General features: G+C 40.4%; 1 protein-coding gene across 3 annotated transcripts in view; it reads right to left on the reverse strand.

Annotated features, from left to right (window-relative positions):
• Positions 1–25,228, reverse strand: part of PTPRA (protein tyrosine phosphatase receptor type A) — a 196,600-nt gene that overhangs the window by 160,444 nt on the left and 10,928 nt on the right. Inside the window, exon 1 of one of the 3 annotated variants that reach the window (XM_067468552.1) lies at positions 3,464–3,535. The exons of the other annotated variants lie outside the window; for them this stretch is intronic. The gene's annotated coding sequence lies outside the window, so the exon portion shown is untranslated. Of the gene's footprint in view, positions 1–3,463; positions 3,536–25,228 lie in introns of those variants that run through there. 3 annotated transcript variants of the gene reach the window in all.

Raw genomic sequence — 25,228 nt, forward strand, 5'->3', positions numbered from 1 at the left:
CTAAACAGACCACAGGGATGACAGGCAGCAGACAGAATGGAAACTTGTTGCCAGAGGAAGGTAAAGAACCTCTGTTCTCTGTTGAGTCCTCCTTCCTCTTTAAAGAACTGGGAAAATCTGCATTATCAGAACTGACAACACTTAAGGATCCCACAATAGGAATTGTACATTTGGGGAAATGGAGGGGGAGTCTGCTTTGTTAAGTCAAGATAGGACTTTTTCAAACAAGAACTGCCTTGTCACATCCTTTTAGGAAAGAAACAGACGAGGAAGTAAAAAAATGAATCCGAAGATAAAGAAATGGCAAAATATACCATTCCCCAAGGCTCGAGGAGTGTTACTGGCTATTGAGAAAGAAATTGATGACATTTTTGGCTATATGTTGAAAATGGTGACATGGCCCTTCAGAGTTCAATGTGGGGCCTGATGCAATTCATACCTGCCTTGGCAGAATGTTAAGCATCCTTTCCGGTTTCTGTCAGCAAAATTAAAAGACTTCTAAGCCCACTTCTCTTCTGCAAGAGTAATATGACAAATTTACAGACAATGAGGCCAAGATGTCAAGATCCAATACATTATGCACTGTTCTACTATGGGTTTTTGGTTGCCAGTGAGGCATACATATCTAACCTGGAGAGAAACCAGATGATACTTCTCAGCATATCCATAACTGACACACTTTTTTCTGACTGCCAAGTTAGCTTCCATATGGTTCCACTATAGGAAAGAAATGCACTAAACAATTTATTTTATTGATGGCTGACTTCTTTATGTACTGCTATGGGACAATGCACCAGACTAAAGTGGTATAAAGAGAAGATTGGTGTGCTTTTAAAAACAATTTAAAGTATTGTGGCAGCCAACACAGGAAGATGGTAATGGTGAAAAAAAGTGAATAAGCCTGCAGAGGTCATTTTATGAACTTAAACTTTCAAACTTAGAAATAAAATCTCATCAACAAAAGTTAAAAAATAGTAATAAAAAAGCACTGTGCTAAAAATTATTCCAAGAAAACATTTTCACTTCTCATTTGTCAATTATTAGATTTAAAACGTAGAAAGCACATATGAACATTAGGTAAAGGTAAAGGTAGTCCCCTGACATTAAGTCCAGTCATGTCTGACTCTGGGGGGTGGTGCTCATCTCCATTTCTAAGCCGAAGAGCCAGCATTGTCCGTAGACACCTCCAAGGTCATGTGGCCAGCATGACTGCATGGAGTGCCATTATATAGTTATAAATGCAATACCAAATTCTTACCAATGATATATCCTAGTTCAGATCTGAGAAGGGTTATTCTTTTGTGCTCAAGAAACACCACCACTGATTAAAATAAATAGGACCATTCCAACACAGAAAGCCAATCAAAGAAGAGTAAAAATAACTTAAAAAGAAAGGAGGGGGATTCTAGTTCAGTTTAATACAATGAACATTTGAAAATGCACTTTGATTGTGCTTTTCTTGCCTGGCAGGCGGTTGGACTAGATGGCCCTTGTGGGCTCTTCTCACTCTAGGACTCTACGTCCACACCACCCTGTAAAGCAGATGCCTGTTTCAGCTGTATGCTTCCTTTAGAAACCCCACTAAAAGTTTTAATTGATGAAATGTTTTCTTTCAATGTACTTGCATGGCTTTTTAGCAACTAGCAGAAAGGAAGAAAAATAATAAAAGCTGAAAATAGAAAGGATAAACATTGTGGTAAACAAGGAAGGAAGGTTCGTTTATTTCACTCGGAATCAGTACATAAACCTCAACTTTGTGATGAAGAAGAGTCTTGTTACTAGAAAAAGAAGTAGAGGCAGAAACAGACTAACATCACAGAGATGTTATGAACATTTTCAGTGATCATCTTGAAACTACCATGGCTTTTCTAAAGGGGAGAAAGATTCTATGCACTCCTACAGATCCAGTTCAATCCCTCATCTGTGTATTTGTACTGGTAAAGCGAAGCATGTTGTTCTGTTGCATATTAAGTCAAGTACCATGTTCCCTCACTTATCGTGAGTGTTTCGTTCCAGGACATCTCGCGATAAGTGAAAATCTGCAAAGTTTTCCCCCACCCGCCACCCTGTCAGTGCGGTGGTTGCAATGGAAGGAAAGGAAGGAAACAAGCCCCTCTCGCCTTTCCCTTCACTGGGTGAAGAGACAGCGAGCAAAGGAAAGGAAGGAAAGGCCTTCAAGGTTGGAGGGAGGATTGAGGAGGGAAAGCACCTCGGAGAACTGCGACGGCAAAAAGCCGCGAAACAGCAAAAATATCCCGATATATACTGTATATACTCGAGTATAAGCCGAGGCACCAAATTTTACCACAAAAAAACTGGGAGAACGTATTGACTCGAGTATAAGCCGAGGGTAGGAAATGCAGCAGCTACGGATAAATTTCAAAATAAAAATAGATACAATACAATTACATTAATTGAGGCATCAGGAGGTGAAATGTTTTGAATATTTACATAAAACTATAATTTAAGAAAAGACTGTCTGGATCTGATTAAACCATTATTCTAACCTCCTTCAATGTAAATGTGCTTGCATATCCTTCCAATAAAAATAGAGTAAAACAATAAATGTAATAATACTACTACTAATAATAGAGTAAAATAATGGAAATGTAATAATAACAGTAATAATAGAGTAAAATAATAAATATATTAAAAACAATAATAAAGTAGAATGATCAATGTAACAACAACAACAATGCATTTATTATGTATTTCTAACAGGGTAAATAATAAATAACCTTGACTTGAATATAAGCCGAGCAGGACTTTTTCAGCCTAAAAAAGGGGCTGAAAAACTAGGCTTATACTCGAGTATATACAGTATTTTAAATATTCATTGAAAAACCATGAAACAGTGAGTCTGCTAAAAGCAAACTGCAAAGTAGTGAGGGAACAGTGTACTTCTTCTGCTAGTCCTGTAATATCTGCATTAATAATTTGCTTCTTTACAGGATCTTTGGTAGTAGGCAGGGTTTCCCATCACCTGCGACTTAATCTTTTTAATTGGAGATGACTAAGACTAAACCCAGAAAACTTCTTCATGCAAAGCATAGCTGTTCCTCTCCTTCAAGATGAGCTGGATATGTGTGCCGTAGGAGAGCTGAAGACAAAAGGAAAAAAGTTCAAGCCTTCCTGGATTTGGGGAGGATTACTATCAGGTTTCAGAGAAAAACACTAACCTATACTGCCAAGAGAGTAAAATATAGACACAGTGTGTCCCAGCAGCAAGATGTGGCAATCTTCAAAACACAGCCTGTGTTAATATGTTTCAGTGCAGTGTTGCACAGCTCTGCTGGAAAAAAAAGTCATTTCCTGGTTCCTTGAACAAACATTTCTTTTTCATCCGTCAGAACACAGGATGTGATATAGACCGCTCAGAAAATGAAACGGTTACTCCACACAATCCAACACACAAATAACCCATGCAGGAAAAAAAAAAAAAGGCCGATTAGCTGATACTTACATCTATGCTGTATTTCAGGATCCTGCCCTGACTAAAACGCAGCAATTTGTTTTCCAGCACAACATGTGTTTGGCTTCCAGGGTATTTAATTTTTTTTTTCAAGGGAGACAATTTTCTTGGAGTCCAGAGACTAAGCCCCAGTAATGTCAAGACTTCCTGAAAGCTGTTCTTGCTCAAGCAGCCACAAGACTGCGCAGGGGCGACAGCACGCTTGAAGGAAAGGAACTCAGGCAAAATCATTTGGGGGGAAAAGAAATTAAGCAAAAAATGGGGGTGGGGTGCGTTCTGTATTGACCAAAAGGAAGCCAGGAAGTGGGGAAATAAAGTATATGAAAGTGATACTACAAGCACATATTATTCTCCACTCTTTGCCAAATTATATTATCTCAAATTCTCTGTATTGAGGAGATCAAGTGCATTCCTGTGTAGGTTTGGGAATAACTATTCTGACACTCACAAACAAGCAGATCAACAGGAGGGAGCATGGAAAATGCATGCTTTGCATTAACTCTACAGAATTAAAACAATAATTGGCTGTTAAGTCTAAAATCATTAGATGTAACATATCACTAACGTGGCACAACACTCTTATAATTCCAGGAAGAAAGGTTCCTACTAAATAAAATTATATTCCGATGGGGGAATGTCGGTTAAGAGAAGTATAACCAATGCTGAGGATGGTTGAAACAGCCTGCAATTTTTCTGATGGTTGTCACAGATCAGAAATGACTTAAAGGCACACAACCACAAAGGAAATATCTTGAACAACTACAAGAGAGGAGATTCCATCTGAACACGAGGAAGAACTTCCTGACTGTGAGAGCTGTTCAGCAGTGGAACTCTCTGCCCTGAAGTGTGGTGGAGGCTCCTTCTTTGGAAGCTTTTAAACAGGGGCTGGATGGCCATCTGTCAGGGGTGATTTGAATGCAATATTCCTGCTTCTTGGCAGGGGGTTGGACTGGATGGCCCATGAGGTCTCTTATTTATTTATTTGTTTGTTTGTTTGTTTATTTATTACTGTGCTTATATACCGCCGTTTCTCAGCCTAAATCGGTGACTCAACGCGGTTTACAACACAACGACAAGCAGCAATATTCCATTAAAAAGCATAAAAACACATACACAATACACAATATTATTGGGCCACCAATAATAATCCAATGCATCTCTTAATTGTAGTCACAATCCAATTTCGTCGTCTGTGATTAACCAATCCTTGTTCATCAGTTTCGTTGCACCAGCTTAATCGAATGCTTGTTTAAACATCCATGTCTTCAACCTTTTTCGAAATACCATCAGCGAAGGGGCTGATCTCACCTCTATGGGGAGGGCATTCCAAAGCCGAGGGGCCACCACAGAAAAGGCCCTGTCTCCCGTTCCCGCCAGCCGCACCTGTGAAGCAGGCGGGATAGAGAGCAGGGCCTCCCCAGAAGATCTTAGGGTCCTGGTGGGCTGATAGGCCGAGATACGTTCGGATAGATAAGTTGGGCCAGAACCGTTTAGAGCAGGGGTCCCCAAACTAAGGCCCGCGGGCCGTATGCGGCCCACCGAGGGCATCTATCCGGCCCGCGCGGCCTGGGCTGGCCTCACGCAAAGCCCCTCGCTGCCTCACGCCGCCCGTCGGCCCTGGCAAGCAATGGAAGCGGCGATGCAACTTCCCTGCCTCACGCTGCCCCTCGTGCAAGCCAGGCAAGGGAAGGGCATCGCACGAGAACAGGCCACGAGTTGCAGCTTCCCTTGCCAGGACCGACGGGCAGCGAGAGGGCTGTATGGAAGGGCTCTGGAGAAGCGCCTTTCCAAACAAGCACACCTTTAGTTTGTCCTGTGGAGCGAGGGCAGCCTGGCTCGCCTCTTCCCGGGAGGAGAGTTGAAACTGAGGCCGGAGACCGAGGCCTGGCAGGCCCTCCTTCTCGGGCGCTGCTCCCCCCCCCCCCCCCCCCCGCCAGAAAGGCAGCCTCCCTTTCCCTCTCCCTTCCATCCCCTTTTGCAAAACACACTGGTTCCCCGTAGCAGAACCAGCCCAGGCTCCTGGGACATCGGAGGAAGAGAAAGGAAGGCAGGAAAGGCCCGGAGAGGAATTCTGAGGTGGGTTCTTGTCTTGGTTTTATCTGAGCCCCCACTGCCAAATATTCCAGTTCAAAGCAGATATGGTGGGATATTCTGCCTTAATATTCAGGGATATAGGGATGTATGGAAGGGCACCCAGATCTACACATCTCTATATCCCAGAATATCAAGGCAGAAAATCCCACCACCACATCTGCTTTGAACTGGGTTATCTGAGTCCACACTGCCGTATATTCCAGTTCAAAGCAGATATTGTGGGATTTTCTGCCTTAATATTCAGGGATATAGTATGGAAGGGCAACCAGATCCACACAGCTCTATATCCCAGAATACCAAGGGAGAAAATCCCACCATATCTGCTTTGAACTGGGTTATCTGAGTCCACACTGCCATATATTCCAGTTCAAAGCAGATATGGTGGGATTTTCTGCCTTAATATTCTGGGTTATACAGCTGTGTGGAAGGGCACCCAGGACCACACATTTCTATATCCCAGAATACCAAGGCAGAAAATCCCACCATATCTGCTTTGAACTGGGTTATCTGAGTCCACACTGCCATATATTCCAGTTCAAAGCAGATATGGTGCGATTTTGTGCCTTAATATTCTGGGTTATACAGCTGTGTGGAAGAGCACCCGGGTCCACACATCTCTATATCCCAGAATACCAAGGCAGAAAATCCCACCATATCTGCTTTGAACTGGGTTATCTGAGTCCACACTGCCATATATTCCAGTTCAAAGCAGATATGGTGGGATTTTCTGCCTTAATATTCAGGGATATAGAGATGTATGGAAGGGCACCCAGATCCACACATCTTTATATCCCAGAATACCATGGCAGAAAATCCCACCACCATATCTGCTTTGAACTGGGTTATCTGAGTCCACACTGCCATATATTCCATTTCAAAGCAGATATTGTGGGATTTTCTGCCTTAATATTCAGGGATATAGTATGGAAGGGCAACCAGATCCACACAGCTCTATATCCCAGAATACCAAGGCAGAAAATCCCACCATATCTGCTTTGAACTGGGTTATCTGAGTCCACACTGCCATATATTCCAGTTCAAAGCAGATATGGTGGGATTTTCTGCCTTAATATTCTGGGTTATACAGCTGTGTGGAAGGGCACCCAGGACCACACATTTCTATATCCCAGAATACCAAGGCAGAAAATCCCACCATATCTGCTTTGAACTGGGTTATCTGAGTCCACACTGCCATATATTCCAGTTCAAAGCAGATATGGTGCGATTTTGTGCCTTAATATTCTGGGTTATACAGCTGTGTGGAAGAGCACCCGGGTCCACACATCTCTATATCCCAGAATACCAAGGCAGAAAATCCCACCATATCTGCTTTGAACTGGGTTATCTGAGTCCACACTGCCATATATTCCAGTTCAAAGCAGATATGGTGGGATTTTCTGCCTTAATATTCAGGGATATAGAGATGTATGGAAGGGCACCCAGATCCACACATCTTTATATCCCAGAATACCATGGCAGAAAATCCCACCACCATATCTGCTTTGAACTGGGTTATCTGAGTCCACACTGCCATATATTCCATTTCAAAGCAGATATTGTGGGATTTTCTGCCTTAATATTCAGGGATATAGTATGGAAGGGCAACCAGATCCACACAGCTCTATATCCCAGAATACCAAGGCAGAAAATCCCACCATATCTGCTTTGAACTGGGTTATCTGAGTCCACACTGCCATATATTCCAGTTCAAAGCAGATATGGTGGGATTTTCTGCCTTAATATTCTGGGTTATACAGCTGTGTGGAAGGGCACCCAGGACCACACATTTCTATATCCCAGAATACCAAGGCAGAAAATCCCACCATATCTGCTTTGAACTGGGTTATCTGAGTCCACACTGCCATATATTCCAGTTCAAAGCAGATATGGTGCAATTTTGTGCCTTAATATTCTGGGTTATACAGCTGTGTGGAAGAGCACCCGGGTCCACACATCTCTATATCCCAGAATACCAAGGCAGAAAATCCCACCATATCAACTTTCAACTGGGTTATCTGAGGCAAGGGAGGCTACACTGCACTTCCTGTTCTCGCATGAAGTCCTCGCCACCTGCATTGCTTGCCAGGCCTGACTGGCAGCATGAGGCAAGTGAGGGGATTGGGCCTTGCAAGCGGCGAGGGGCTTTGCGCGAGGCCAGGCTTTCATGATGGGCAGCGCGAGGTAGGTAAGTTGCACTGTGCTGCCTCCCTTGCCCGGCCCGCACGATGGTCCGGCCCTCCAACGGTCTGAGGGACAGTAATCTGGCCCCCTGTTGAAAAAGTTTGGGGACCCCTGGTTTAGAGCTTTAAAGGCCAGCGCCAGCACTTTGAGTTGGGCCCTTCCAACTCTTTGATTCTATGATTCTAACTCCTTGCTTCATTTCATCACAATTTCAACATTAAAGCAGCAATTATGATAAAGTATGCTAATCTATATCCAATTTCTAGTCCCTTCTACAGTAGATCCCCTACACAAACTGCTTAAGTCAACACTTAGTTGTGACTAGCACATCCCTCAAGCAACTGTATTTCACTGCCACTGGTTCAGTTGACCATTTCTGGCTCTGAATTCACCATCAACATTGCCATCCTATTTCATTTCTATGTCAGTGGCATTTAGAGGATTTTTCAGGCAGCAGCTTCACATGTTTTCAACTGAGATTAACGCATGAATACATAGAAAGTGTCAAAGAAAAAAGCAACTGACTTCCATACTATCCCAGTACACACTATCAGAGTCTAACTCCAAGGACTATGCAACTATCATTTTTCCAGATAGTTATATGTGCTAGTAGAGAGGCACTGAACATCTGGAAAGCAGGAAATGGCCTACGTTCTTTCTCTCCCTCCTGCACTGGGACCAATTTAAGGGAATAACCTTATAAGAATAGTTGAGCCTTTAAAAATATGTAAGTAGAGAGTAAAAATGTGTCTGTTATATATGCCTCTATGACACAAAATTCAAAGCTTTTTTCTTAGCAATAATGAATTTTCCTTATTTTGAGGCTACAAACACTACTAGAATAGGGACACACTTTGGTGCAGATTGAAAGTATAATAATGCTAGCATGAACACTACTCAAGTCTGTATTTCACAATGAACCCATATATCAGGAAGTAATCTCAATCTAATACAATGTTATTTTTGTGAATTGTGAAATAATAATATTACAATATTTATTTCTTGTTAGGAATAGCTTAAACCAGGGCAGACTGCATAACTTTTGGTCAAGCTAAACACAATTCAGATCCTGCCCAGTCTATCTTTTGTACTAATCAGCAACAGTGAAGGCAAAACAGGTTATCTAAAGGTAGGTGGAGCTTTAGGGTTACACTAACTGTGGTACACAGAGTAATCCCACATTTTTCCACTTCTAAGTAAAAGACCTGGGAAGGGATGGCAGAGACAGGAAGTGATTAGTCTTTTTTCCCTTCAGTACACTAACAACACCTCAAAAGATGCTATTAGCTTGGAGGGGGTGCTATATTTATCTTTTCCTCCAACCCTGCTGTCTTACGAGTATCCTTCAGGAAATGTCACAATTAAAAAGCAAAATTAAATGGAAATAAACAAGAATAAATGCAGCCAATAATGCAATCAATGCTACTTCAAGGGGAAAGCCAATACAAAGAAAAGCAATTAAATGATAAATGCCAAACATCTAACAGATTAAACAAAAACATAATGAAATCAGAAGGCACAGAATAATGCAAATCACAAATATGTCAATTAAAATAAGCTTTAGGAGTGATGGTCTCCTAAAGCCATTTTCCAACTTTGTGGTCAAATACATACAAGTCACACAGATCTGAATGATAATAAAGTAGTTGCAACATCTGAAATGTATAATGGAAGAATACTCGGCAAGTTTAAAACAGGCCACAGTGAGTACAGCTGAACATTTCAGAAAATGGGTTGAAGTTATCAAAAAATAGGCCAGACTGGATTGGTCATGAGTGAAGGATAACACATTTTTTTATTGAGGGCCTTCAATTCTCTAGGACTCAGAAAGTGCTGCAATGGAAACATGGAAGAACTGAAATATTCCTTGGACTTTCAAAGTTAACATAGCTTCATTTGTCTTGATCATATTAATTTAGTGAGGAGGAGAGGGAGGACGATATGAAAATGGATGCTTCAAACCCAGAGGCTTCTGATACCGCATAATTACTCAATACAGGCAACTCGTAAATCCTAGAATTGTCAAACTGACAATTACTCTTACACATTCAATGGGCCTCTTTTCAAAGTGAGTCATTAGCAGAATAGATCACAGATGGGCAAATGGCTCCTCTGAAAGTTCAGCGCAGCTTGCAGTAGCAGAAGGAAACGCCAACTGTTAGCTACCGCATCCTACAATCAAGAGCCATCCTCTAGAACTCATTGCCAGGTAGGACAAGCATTGAGCAGTCAGATATACAGAATACAACGGATGGCTATCTCCTTCCACTATCTATTTTTTAAAAAAATTCTGTTGACACAACATTTAACACAAAATACTTGACCATAAAATTACAGTGAGATCTGCTTGAGGACTCAGATATTTCTAGAGATGGTTCCTTTGGGTAAAAAATAGCATTTTTATTATCCCTGTGAATGTGAAGGCTGACTGTATATACAGAACAGATTCAAACAACATTCATAAGAATCTTAAGCCCCAGAATTCAGGGTCTCTTACGTACACACAACCCATAACTTGAGGAAAGAATTTGGGCCAACTATCACTAACGGCGCTCCATGCAGTCATGCCAGCCACATGACCTTGGAGGTGTCTATGGACAACGCCGGCTCTTCGGCTTAGAAATGGAGATGAGCACCACACCCCAGAGTCAGACATGACTGGACTTAATGTCAGGGTACTACCTTTACTTTACCTTTTATCACTAAAAAGCTTGTTTTATCTTTCACTAAAAAGCTTGTCATAATAGTTGTTATCAGTCTAAATCAGGGGTCCTCAAACCTTTTAAGCAAGGGCCAGTTGACAGTCCCTCAGACTCTTGGTGGGATGGGCTACCAACATAAGTAAAACAGTCCGTTTTTCCCCACTGACAATGTGTTTAACTGCAGCTGTTTATCACAAGGGAGAAAAATAGAGGGTTTAAAAGGGAAATGTGAAGTCCACTGCATCTACTATGAAGGAGGAGTATCCCTCAATGTGATCCCCACCTCCACCCAAACCTGGTATTTGACTCCAGTCCAAACCCAAAGCAAAGTCATTTTTAGTCTCCACTGAAATTATTTCAAAAAAAATTATTACTGCATTGTCTAGTATGTAAACTTTGGCCGAAGAATGACCTACTGCTGGAAGAGTAACGTTTTGGACTGCTAGAACGTAAACTAAGAACACAGATTATTCATAAATACTTTGCTACTGACAATGTAAAACACAATGCTTCATGGTGGTGCACAGCCCATAGATTTCACAATGGAAAAGCAGACAAACTCCTCCTGAACAAGCAGGCCAAGGACATTTGGCTTGCCAGTTGCACAGCTGGTCCAAGGACATCCATCCTGCCCCACCCAGTCTAGTCAAGAGCAGTACTACAGAGACCTATAAAACCTGCTCTGTATAGGATCATCACTGTACAATTATAGGGAAGAGGTATAGCTTTATGGAAAAACACATGCTTTGCATTCAACAAGTTCTGGGTTCAATTCTTGGCATCTTAAACAGGGCTGGGAAAGCTAAGATGATGGAGGGAGGCTGCCAGTCAGTACCAGTCAATCCCTCTTGGCTGCAATCTACCTTGCAGGCTGCATGCATACACTCCATTCAAATACAGCAATCCAATATCACCATCTTTTTGATAGAGTTACAAGCTGGGTAGATGCGGGGAATGCCGTGGATGTGGCGTACCTGGATTTCAGTAAGGCCTTCGACAAGGTCCCCCATGACCTTCTGGGAAGGAAACTAGTCCAATGTGGGCTAGGCAAAACTACGGTGAGGTGGATTTGTAATTGGTTAAATGGACGAACACAGAGAGTGCTCACTAATGCTTCCTCTTCATCTTGGAAAGAAGTGACGAGCGGAGTGCCGCAGGGTTCCGTCCTGGGCCCGGTCCTGTTCAACATCTTTATTAATGACTTAGATGAAGGGTTAGAAGGCAGGATCATCAAGTTTGCAGACGACACCAAATTGGGAGGGATAGCCAACACTCCAGAGGACAGGAGCAGGATTCAAAACCATCTTGACAGATTGAGAGATGAGCCAAAACTAACAAAATGAAGTTTAAGAGTGACAAATGCAAGATACTCCACTTTGGCAGGAAAAACGAAATGCAAAGATATAGAATGGGGGATGCCTGGCTCAAGAGCAGTATGTGTGAAAAAGATCTTGGAGTCCTCGTGGACAACAAGTTAAACATGAGCCAACAATGTGATGTGGTGACAAAAAAAGCCAATGGGAATTTGGCCTGCATCAATAGGAGCATAGTGTCTAGATCTAGGGAAGTCATGCTCCCCATGCTCTATTCTGCTTTGGTTAGACCACACCTGGAATATTGTGTCCAGTTCTGGGCACCACAATTCAAGAGAGATATTGACAAGCTGGAATGTGTCCAGAGGAGGGCGACTAAAATGATCAAGGGTCTGGAGAACAAGCCCTATGAGGAGCAGCTTAAGGAGCTGGGCATGTTTAGCCTGAAGAAGAGAAGGCTGAGAGGAGATATGATAGCCATGTATAAATATGTGAGAGGAAGCCACAGGGAGGAGGGAGCAAGCTTGTTTTCTGCTTCCCTGGAGACTAGGACGCAGAACAATGGCTTCAAACTACAAGAGAGGAGATTCCATCTGAACATGAGGAAGAACTTCCTGACTGTGAGAGCCGTTCAGCAGAGGAATTCTCTGCCCCGGAGTGTGGTGGAGGCTCCTTCTTTGGAAGCTTTTAAACAGGGGCTGGATAGCCATCTGTCAGGGGTGATTTGAACGCAATATTCCTGCTTCTTGGCAGAATGGGGTTGGACTGGATGGCCCATGAGGTCTCTTCCAACTCTTTGATTCTATGATTCTATGATCTTTGTCATTTAGTGCAACAATACATAAAAATATCAAATGTGAGCTTTTTTAAAAAAGAGAGAAAGATGCTGATGAATTCATAGGAAAAGGGAAGGGAAGAGGTGTTTCAGGCATCACATGTGGCCGCAATTTGCCCATGCTGGTGTAAACATTTCTAAGCTCAATAGACCTGCTGACATTTTGTATTAAGCAGACTACTATATTACGCTGTGCTTGAACAGACTTAAAATGACAAAGGAACCACAGCAGGCAGACAAGAGAAGAATATAAAGGGCAGATGAAAGTGTATCCTGCAGGTATTACAAATGCTAGTATTGACAAAAAAAGAAAAGGTTTAAATGGGCCTCCGCTGCACATATTGATATTGGGATAGTTTTGGGCAAGTTACACCATCTCAACCTCTATCAAAGGGAAAGCCATACAAATTCTGAACAAATTTTGCCAGGAAAATCCTGTGATAGGTTTGCTTCAAGTCTGCCCTAAGTCAGAAAGGGATCAATATTAACAAGATGTATCGATTCTCATATTCCCCGCACCTCTGTTGCATTGTTAATATTGATCTCCATCACATAACTCTTTATTCTGAGGATTTAAATTTCAAAATTTACAAACATGGACAGCAAAGTGTTTAACATTTTTCCCCGATTGAAAAATGTGATCCTTCAGACTCTTTTGTAGGATTTTTCAAGCTCAGAAGCCTTATTTATTTATTTCCCACATTTCTAACCCGCCCTTCTCAACCCCTGAGGGGGGACTCAAGACAGCTTACACTGACAAGAATTAGAGCCACAAGATAATACAAATATAAATAAATATAACAACAGTTTAAAACAGTAAATAGAACATTAAGTTAAAACCACATTAAAACACAGAAATAATTTGAAATATAGTTGGTTAATCTAATTTTGTAGACATATCATGTTACTGAGTAGTGAACTAAGTAAGGCCCTAAAATAATACCCTGCTGTGTCCTTTCATCACCTGTCTGCAGAGCCCTACATATCTTTTCAAGCCTTTGTGGGGGGGAATTGTGGGAGTTTCAGTATTGGGCTGGGAGGAATTATTTTACATTGACCTTTGATTGACTGATAAAACATTGAATCAACATGTTAAAACACTGCTCCTGCTATTAGATGGGTAGGTTTCCTTTTGGAAAACACTGATATGCAGATTAAGTTCTTTTTTAAAACAAAACAAAAAAACCCCAACAAAAATGCTGTGTTGACTGCTGATAGGAACCACTCTTTGTAACAGCAGACAACACCCTTTGGGGTAGAGAAAGAGGACTATCCCAAAAATTCCTGCTGGCAGTATAAAATTAAATATGTTTTTCTCCTCTTTAAACATATTCCCCCATTCAGCACACACCCTTTCCCGAAAGGCCTGACAGCTGAGATTCCCTAATCAAACAAAACTCCAAACATAAGAATTCCACAAAGTCATCTAAGCTTAGGAAACAGAAACTCAACATGCAACAATGTGTTAGGAACAAAGTTCCGGGGAAGAAAGTATAAGGCTTAGATCTAAGAGCAAAAATAAATTGGAAAGAGATTTTGAAAAATTCAACTACAGTTGTGGGGTGGGGTGGGAGTTCCTTATTTATTATGAACAACAAGGAGAAAGGGAATTATCCAACAGTTTGATGGAAGGAAATATGAGCTCAAGGGACAAACATTAAATTGGAGAGAAACTCTGAATGACTAAATCCTGGGATTGAAAAAGCCACTTATATGAATACACAGATCTATATCACTGCTCCAAGCAAATATGACAGCACCTTATTTTTATCCCACCTGTCTACTGAGATGGGACCCATTGCGATTCCCTCCATGTTACATACAGTTTGGCCTTAATTAGGCCATAGTTCTGGTCCTCAATTTTGTCACTAAACAATGGTGCGCTTACATAAATTGTCTTCAATGTGAAAGACCATGTGAATCCAAAATAAGTCTTCACAGTCATTTGTGGATCCACTGCCAAGAGTCTACTTCTGAAGATATTCATACTTGGCTATGAATATCAGCCATGATTGATATAAATTGATGAACTTCCAAACCCTGTGTGTAGGACAGGAGTGATCTCAACCTAGTCTTTCCTGTGGTTTAATTTTCTGTAGTTTTTATTTCGGACAGCATAGTATTCAGTCACATCAGCCACTGTGTGCATTCAGACCTACTATGCAGTGTTTTCAACCGGTGGGTCCCCGATGTTTTGGCCTTCAACTCCCAGAAATTCTAGCAGCTGGTAAACTGGCTACAATTTCTGGGAGTTGTAGGCCAAAACACCTTGGGACCCGCAGGTTGAGAACCACCCTGCTGAAGTCTAAGCAAAAGTTGGCCACTTTGGTAAAACCTAAACCAACTGAAAACACATATAAAATAATGGTATAAAACTATTTTCAAAATTATATGGCAGTATTATTATAGGCTGAGTTGCAGTTAAAAATCAGAAAAACCAAAATGATTGCAACCAGACTGATTGATAACTGGCAAATAGAGGGAGAAAACGTGGAGGCAGTGACAGAATTTGTATTTCTAGGTGCAAAGATTACTGCAGATGGAGTCCTCAGCCAAGAAATAAGAAGAAGCTTACTTCTTGGGGGGAAAGCAATTACCAATCTCGATAAAATAGTGAAGAGTAGAGACATCACACTGGCAACAAAGATACGCATAGTCAAAGCAATGGTATTCCCCATAGTAAGCTACGGATGTGAGAGCTGGACCATAAGGAAGGCTGAGTGAAGGAAGATGGATGTTTTTGAACTGTGGTGTTGGAAGAAAGTTCTGAGAGTGCCTTGGACTGCGAGAAGTTCCAACCAGTCCATTCTTCAGGAAATAAAGCCCAACTGCTCATTGGAGGGAAGGATATTAGAGGCAAAGTTGAAGTATTTTAGTCACATCATGAGAAGACAGGAAAGCTTAGAGAAGACAATTTTTCTGGGGAAAATGGAAGGAAAAAGGAAGGGGGGCCAACCAAGGGCAAGATGGATGGATGGATGGCATCCTTAAAGTGACTGGCTTGACCTTGAAGGAACTGGGGGGGGGGGGGTGATGGCCAACGAGCTCTGGCGTAGGCTGGTCCATGAGGTCACAAAAAGTCGGAAGCGACTGAACGAATGAACAACAACAATTATTGTAGGCTACAGGACTCTTGGGGAAGGATATGAATATGTAAATGGGAAATCCATGCCAACATTGCAAAATAATCAGAAGTAGGTGGAACAGTTCAATAAAACATGTAAAAACCAGCTTTCAATACTTCTTTGCATTTGACTACAAATTTTTATCTAAGGCAGCAACATGACTGTTGGTAAATTATACTTAAAATTAATAGGTACACCACAGTGACAGAGAAGGAAAAAGTGGGAAGGAAGTCATATAAGATCTCCCCTCAGTGTTCAAAGATTGAATGTCCAAAGACTGAGCAACCCCTTTGCTCATATTTTAGCATGCATGTTATTATGCCTAGACACTTATATTTGCATGTTTTGAGCAATTGTCATGATATTCACAAAATGTTGGCTTGTATTAACTAAGAAGATTTATTCTGATTCACTGAGTTCACATAGGTATTCAGAACTATAAGGCAATATCAGATTATAAAGATAAGTCAGTCCATTTGATTAATACTCATGTGATCTATACCAGAATCTGCTTCATAAAGATGCCATTCATAGAATGCTTCCGCACTTGAAAACAAAAGAGAGGCAACACTATTTCTCAACACTCAGCTACAGTGCTTCCAAGCATTCACCAATGAAAAACAGCGGAAAAGCTGATATTATCATTTAGCATTAGCAAATCGGAGAAAGATCATACCTAGAAATGATCAATACCTACATGTAAATACTCAACTTGCATCTCAATAAAATCACAGAATCAAAGTTGGAAGAGACCCCAAGGGCCATTCAATTCAATCCCATTTTGCCACACAATCCAAGCACTCTTGGCAGACAGCCATCCTGTCTCTTTTTAAAAACCTCTAGAAAAGGAGATTCCACCACAGCATATGCCATTGTCGAACAGCTCTTGCCATCAAGACGTTTTCACTAATCTTCTGGTGGAATCTCTTTTCCTGCAATTTGAACCCATTCCTTCATGTCCTAATTTCTGGAGTAGTAAAAAACAAGTCCCCTCCCTCCTCAATATGACATCCTTTCAGATATTTAAACATGACTATCGTGTCTCCTCTTAAGCTCCTCTTCTCCGAGCCAGACCTACTTGCTTCCCCAAGCCGATCCTCCGATCTTGGCTTCCAGACATTTTATCATTTTGATCAACCTTCTTGATTGCCTTCCAGCGTGAATTTTAAAATATAATTTCTGATGTGGACTGAATACAAAGTTAAGGATTCTTTCTCAAATGTGAAGTTCCCAATGTAGAAAGCAGAACGGTCATGTGCTCCAAACCTATCCACTCAATGTCCAAGCTGGAGCCATTTTTTACCATTCCTGCAGCTTTGTTCCAGAGACTACACTGTTCTTACATAATACACTCATTGAAGAATGCAGCCAATAACAATGCTGAATGCAGCCAATGACAAAGTGTGCAGTTATTGGGTTTTCGTTTGCATTGGAAGATGTGCAGCAGATATCAAAGGAACTTACACAATCTCCAAGAATGTATAACTGCCTACACACCAGGTACACTTACAAAACTCTGTCTAGCCCACCATCACATGCCCCAGGGGACTTATATTTGCATGAAACACCAATAGTTTACCATCCTATATCTAGCCTAGTAGCACTGTTATGTCATTGTAAAAAGTGTAGTTGGATTTCTCATGCATATATATTGATAATACTACTATCATGAAGGATAATACAAAATTATTTAAATAAATATCAGCATTAACAATACAGTGGGCCCCTGGTGTCCACTGGAGTTTGGTTCTAGGACCCCTCCCTGCTATGGATAAAAAAAATTCATGGATGCTTAAGTCAAATAATATTGAACAGCATATTAAAATTGTGTCCTTTATATAAAATGACAAATTAGAGGTTTCCTTTTTTTTTTGTTTTTTAATGTTTTCAAAACACAGATGGTTTAATCCATGATATGGAGAGCAGACTATATGGAGAGTGGACCATCTTTGACCAGGACTGAGATGACCAATGTCCAAGGCTCCAGTCATCCATGGCTCTTGCCAAATTAACTTGGCAACACTGACAATATTATTGCAAAGTCAAGATGGGAAGGGGGATCCAGGAGCAGATAATCCTGGAAGCTTCTGTGAATGGAAAATTGGGATTTGAGGTTGTGTGCATGCATATATACCTTCAAGTTGTCTATCAACTTATGACAACCACATGATTTTCATTGGGTTTTCTTACGCAAGGAATAGTAAGGAGAAGTTATGCAAGTTCCTTCCTGTGAAATATAGCCTACGACATCTGATATTGGTTGGTGCTTTCCCACCCAAGTATGAACTAGGTCTGACCCTGCTTAGCTTCCAAGATTGGGCAGGTGGCTGCATATGCCTGTACCATTTCTTGACTAGAACAAAACTGACAAAAAGCTACACCTGGATAAAAACGAGAGTAATTTATAAAACCATGTGTTCATTTATTAATCATGAGTGACTTAAGCATTCCTGAACTCTATTTACCTCGGCTTGATCCTTGTACTTAGTAGTGAAATATTCATAATTGTGTAAACTTATTGCCAACGCAAATTAATCAGGTTCTACATTAGTTTAGACTGAGGTTTGTTATTCTGTGCCTTCAAATGGTTTCCAAAAACATCTTAGGGTCATCATAAGTAAAGGGCAACTTGAAGGCACACAAAAATAAACAACAAAGGCAGAACTATCTTGAGGTTTCTTAGCAAAATTTATTCCAAGGCATCACTGCCTTCCTCTGAAGCTGAGAGAATATGACTGGCCCACAGTCACCCATTTATCTTCCTCAAACACCTGGAATGATGGCTGTTACCCATGCTCTACAAATGTTAATACAACTCATTTCTGCCAGCAAATTTCAAGCACCTTCCCTTTGGAAAAAAATCAACCTGAAGCTTTTTTCAGCACAAACAAAATACTCTGCATCAGCAGGATTGTTTTGTAACACTACGCAGCAGATTCTACTGATCCATACACGCCATCTGTTCCCTTCCTCTCAGGCTTCTCTCTCTTCCAGAAATCCCTGGATAGCCCCACCCATAAATAGTTTTGCTACTCGCTCAAACTTTTGCAGAATATGGTGTGGGGGGAAGGGGAGGGGGGAGATAATGGTTATTTCCTCATACGAAAAATGTAGATATCAAGAAAACATTCAAATAGCACTAAGTCCTTACTCAGAGGACCTTACTCGTGGCCAAACCATCTCAAATTACAACAAATCAGCACCTTACCGAAATGAAAAAAACCCAAACATCAATTAAAATACATTAAACTGAGCCAGGATCTCTTTCACACTCGTATCTGCTGTTCCCAGGTTTTAATGTCATTCTATATTTAGCATGAGAATGAGAGAAAACAATCATTCCCGGAAATTCCTGTCACTTTTTCCATCCCTGGATGACACCCCAGAACATCAAAAAATAAGCCTGCTACATATGAACTGGATTTTCCCCCTCCTAACCAGCCTCAAGCTGGATGAAATACAAGGCTTCTCTGGACAGTTTGGAGCAATAATAATTTGGAGCATATGAGTAAATGCTCCCATGCAGAAGGACACACATAGAATGAGAATTGTGGCTTTTAAAATCTGATACCTTTAACAGAAATGAAATACACAATTTTATTGTACCCCCAAATGAAAAGTGGAGAAAGAAAAGTTCTAAGAAGAGTGAATGATCTTCTGGGAAATACTGTATAGTAAAAGACTTCTCCTGAAGAATCCAACAACCAGGTTCTAAAAAGCAAAATCCAGCACATAATATATGTAAGTAACAAACAGAGTCTTTTCTTGACCCCTGCAATTGGTAAATTCTTTAATAGTCTTTTCGATTATTAAATTAGTCCTACCATTTTAAATAGATTTTATCTGCTCACTGCCCTTGGGCCTGGTGGTATAGGTCAATATGTAAGTATAAATAAGGTAAGTCCATTCACTGGACAATTAGTTACATTCAAATTGGCAATTCCTACTCTCTTGAGCCCCCATTGGAGCAGTGGGTTAAACCGCTGACCTGCTGAACTTGCTGACCAAAAGGTCACCAGTTCGAATCTGGGGAGCAGGGTGAGTTCCTGCTGTTAGCCCCAGCTTCTGTCAAACTAGAAATTCAAAAACATGCAAATGTGATCAGATCAATAGATACCACTTCTGTGGGAAGGTAACGGCACTCCATGCAGTCATGGAGGTGTTTACGGACAACGTCGGTTCTTCGACTTAGAAATGGAGATGAGCACCAACCCCGGAGTTGGACACAACTGGGTTTAATGTCAGGGGAAAACCTTTACCTACTCTCTTAAGCCTCTTCCTCTATCTCCATCTTGTCTCCTGCATATGCCATCACTTGGGGACCCTTTCCCCCCAGCACTAACTGCTTCTCTGGGCCAAAGTGAAGGGGGGGCAGGGGACAGTTCCACCTTGTCTCCTGTGCTATTCTAATAATATAATATAATATAATATAATATAATATAATATAATATATATTGTATATACATATAATATTTATAATATTATAATGTAATGCAATGTAATAGTAATAATAATAATATGGTATTATAATTATATATTTATATTACATGTAATATTACTAACAATATTACAGTATAATTGATATAGTACAATATAGCAATACTTAAAATTGATATTGTACTATGCTAATAATATATTGTATGTATATATACCTTGTAAGCCGCTCTGAGTCCCCTTCGGGGTGAGAAGGGCGGCATATAAATGTCGCAAATAAATAAATAATTGTAATGCATATCTTGTTTTTATTATCAACTGTGAATTCTACTTTTATACCTATATACAAGATCAACATCATAGAATCATAGAATCATAGAATCAAAGAGTTGGAAGAGACCGCATGGGCCATCCAGTCCAACCCCCTGCCAAGAAGCAGGAATATTGCATTCAAATCACCCCTGACAGATGGCCATCCAGCCTCTGCTTAAAAGCTTCCAAAGAAGGAGCCTCCACCACACTCCGGGGCACAGAGTTCCACTGCTGAACGGCTCTCACAGTCAGGAAGTTCTTCCTAATGTTCAGATGGAATCTCCTTAATACCATCCACTATCATGTTCTGGAAAGTCTCTTCTATCAATTCTGCATAAATTTGAATAAGCATATCAAATAGTTGACAAAAACTATTATCCTCACAACTACATCCTCACAACAAAAATAATAGTATGCAAGGAAAACAACTACAAACTTCTATCTTATTTGTATTTCCATATGCAACTTTCCTTCATGACCCACAGTTACTAAGAACACAAAAGAAGAGAAGAGCAATGCAGCCTGAGCCCTGCCAGATGCACAATGGAGGACCTTCTCACAGTAACACCAGAGACACTCCAAGTGGCCAGCAACTGGTCAAAGGAAATTTAGTATAATGCCAAGTTTTGAACTTGGTTTGGGGTTTTTTGTTTTATATATTATAACTGTATTCTCAGTTCGCTTCCTACACAATAAATAAATAAATACTAAGAATATAGCTTTCAGTTGCCTTTCGCTTCCTAAGTAGTGGTCTAGATGGTAACCTGTGACAGCCTGTGGTTTTATAGTCATACAAGGCATTCTTAATTCATTAAGAATAAATTGTGAACATTAACTCTGATGTGATACGTAAGAATTACAGTAAAGGGATCAAAAGAGACATTTTTGGAAAAGTTGTAAGGAAGTTAGGACTTGTGCTACTGTTGTTGAATAATAAGTTTTTGTCAACTATTTGCTATGCTTATTCAAATTTATACAGAATTGATAGAAGAGACTTTCCAGAACATGAGAGTGGATGGTATTAAAATGCAGGTGATATCGAAAATATTGATACTATCAAATCTCATGTTCTGGACAGTCTCCCCTAGCTATTCACCTTTCCACCTAAATGGAAGCAAGTTTTGTTGCTGATTCAGTGTCATCAGTAATAGCCTGGATGAGGGTGAACATACTGAAGCTTAATTCAGAGAAGAGGTCAGTCAACAACAGATCACAGAACAGGGATTCAATCCTTATCAGGTGGAGTTGTGTGAACATACACAAAGATTATAAGACACAAAAGTAAGTTCTTTCATTCATAGTTCACTTCTGTGTTCGAATATTAAAGTATTAGAAGTCATATCTTATATAAACTACCCTCATGGACACTCTACTATAGCAATCAGCAAAGTGATTTCATTACCTTATTTAAATTATGCAATTATTAGACAGGATAACAGTAAGACAATAAAATAACAAGGAAATAAAGTGGCAGCTCATTCTTAGAAAGACATTTTTAAAACTCAAGCACACATTTATGTGCATCATCATACTTTTAATTCATATCTTGACATCACAACATAGTTGGCATTATGCAACTATGGACAAAGTAATGTAACACAGAAGAGAAAACAGTCAACATTTTGCTGACTTTGCAAAAGCTTCTTCTGTAGCATGGATCTCAGCACATTGCCCTTTTCGTACCCCTCCCATACGGATGATGTTCTGCTTCAATGGGAAAGTTCAGATTCCCCATTAGTCCACAGGCCATTTTGTCAGGCAGAAAAGCCCACAATTTCTGATTTGTTCATTACAAAACCCTCCACCACACAGTATCCACCGTGCAGAACCAGCAGTTTCCCACTGTAATTCCCTTGCTAACACTCTCATCTCTGATAGAAGCACTGCTTTTCATATTGCTGGAAGGAGTTACATCAATTGGAGACAGTGGGGCTTACTCCTGAATTGACCCCTATCAGAACGTAAGGCATAAAACTTCAAATATAATCAAGAATTAAGTCTCTCTGCATTCTTCCCCTTTCCACTGGGTAAAGCTGCCCTAACTCCCAAAGGTCCAAATCACTCCCATTTTAAGAGAACTGACCTAAAATAATGTAAAATGGGAGTGGGAGGAACCTTTCTGAAAAGTAACATTAACTGCTATATCGATTTAACAAGAAACAGGCCAACCTTTCCTCCAAAATTTTGCTGAAGCATTTACAACTACAGGAAGCATATGAACTATTTGGATTTACTAACAATCACTGACAAACATTCAAGGATCTGTACTGCCAAAATGTCTTATTTATACCTCTACCAAGTACAGACAAAAACAACCCATAGTTCCACAGTTCTGATGAATCAATCATGTTAAAATCAAAGCATAAACATCTTACAAGGTATTACAGCTGTTCATAACATTCTGAATTTGCAAAAGATGGGTTAAAATAGATCTACTAAATAGAATTATAGGTTCACTTTAGGATAATCAAAAATCAGAAACAACTTAAAGGCACACAACAATACCTATGAAAAGGACTTTTGACTTTTATTTTGAAGCTATTCATATTTTGCATTTTGAATTTGCAATGCACCTTTACAAGTTACTTTCTTTCAAAGCCTAGACTGGATTTCATCCTACTATGAAAGATTGCCTGCCCCAACTGCTCCATGAATAAAAGTTAAGTCAACAGGGAAGGTCAAGAAAGGTCTTTCTGTAGGTGTGTTGGAAGAGACAGCAGAAAACGAGCTTGTTTTCATTTGATTAAATGCCCAGAAAGTCTTTTTTGGAGCTTGGTAGATTAAAGTTGTTTGTGTCTGTTGGAGAAAGGCTTACAGGGAAGGGCAAGGGGGATGTTCTCCTTGAGTATTCAGCAGATGACCCAGATTTGGGCTTTAGTGTCTACTTAAGATTACTAAATATGGGTGGTGAGGGAACTTCAGCAGTCATCTGCAACATCTGTAGTATGTTTGTGATCTTGAGGAAGGATGTGGGCAGCTTATACCTGCTGCAAGTACAAGTTGGTGGCCTTGTTAGAAGAGAAGGTACACCAACTTGAGGCTCACAGTTTCCAAGATGGGGAAGCTGTCCTAATAATACTCTCTACCAGTGTGTATAATTACTTTTTTTCACTGATCTACTGAAGCTCTTTTCTTTTCAACCCAACCTACCACGAGCAAAACATAAGAACCATTTGAATAAGGCTGATTGACAAATAGGCTTAAATATTTTTTTAAAAAATCTACTGAACTAACTTAAAAGAAATACAAAAACTTAATTGATGTAATGTACCTTAAACCAGGTAATATTTTTACCACACAAAGAAAATAACTCAATACGGATAGCCACAAGAATTTGTGGCTTCCCATCCCTCCCCTTCTTTGAGCAAAATAAAGCCCACAGGCCTGCCCTTCCCTTCGATAACAAATGCAGGTGGCTGGCCACAGACAAAAGGAGAGCTAACAGAAAGTAAGTGAGGAACAAGGGGAGTGTATTAGCATTTTTGAGGTCTGTCTGTCATGCGAAGGAATTTTTAAAAAGAGAAACTCAAATACAGAGAGCATGTCCAGAGGTGTTCAGAGCCACAGAATGTTCAAAATTATTTGGAAGGAAAGTGAAATACTAAAGCAGTGTTTCTCAAGCTGGGGGTCGGGACCCCTGAGGGGGTCATGAGGGGGTGTCAAAGGGGTCGCAAAAGACCACCAGAAGACATAGTATTTTCTGTTGGTCATTGGGATTCTGTGTGGGAAGTTTGACCCAATAGACCCAATTCTATTGTTGGTGGAGTTCAGAATGCTCTTTGATTATAGGTGAACTATAAATCCCAACAACTACAACTCGCAAATGTCAAGGTTTATTTTCCCCAGACTCCACCATTTGGGCATATTGAGTATTCGTGCCAAGTCTGGTCCAGATCCATCATTGCATGAATCCACAGCACTCCTCTGGATATAGGTGAACTACAACTCCCAAACTCAAGGTCAATGCCCACCAAACCCTTCCAGTGTTTTCTGTTGGTCATGGGAGTTCTGTGTGCCAAGTTCGGTTTAAATCCATCGCTGGTGGAGTTTAGAATGCTCTTTGATTATAGGTGAAGTATAAATCCCAGCAACTACAACTCCCAAATTACAAAATCAATCCTCTCTCCAACCCCACTAGCATTCACATTTTGGGCTTATTGGGTATTTGTGTTCAATTTAGTCCAGTGAATGAAAATACATCCTGCATATCGGATATTTACATTACGAAATAGCAACGAAAACAATAATATGGTTGGGGGTTACCACAACATATGGAACTGCATTAAGGGGTCACAGCATTAGCAAGGTTGAGAACCACTGTACTAAAGCATAGGCTGGATGAATAGAAGAAGGTAACTTGGCCTGATTGAAACCCTTATAGTTTATACTGTTCCAGAACAAATACATGGCAACTTCCATGAGTGACTGAAGCCATACCAATATTCTGTCATAGATCTAATTTGGAAATGGGCCCATTAAAACCAGAAGAGCTAGCTTGTGAGAAAGATTGTATAAGAACAGGTGGCAATGATTATAGTAACTGGAATTGGTTGTTTTGAACACATATTTATTCATGTCTCACTAAACTGTCTTAAGATTTAACAAATTTATTTTTTTCTGTTCAGCATGGTTTGCTTTCCTGAACAGAGTGTGAAAAAATTATCCATTCTTTTCATATTGGTAGCTTTGGATATGTGTGTTTTCCCACATTAAATCTGTTTCACCCAATGCCAAATACTAAAGAATAAGAAGAGTCTGAA

This window comes from Anolis sagrei, chromosome 5 (assembly GCF_037176765.1).
Source record: "Anolis sagrei isolate rAnoSag1 chromosome 5, rAnoSag1.mat, whole genome shotgun sequence".
NCBI classification, from domain to species: Eukaryota; Metazoa; Chordata; class Lepidosauria; order Squamata; family Dactyloidae; genus Anolis; species Anolis sagrei.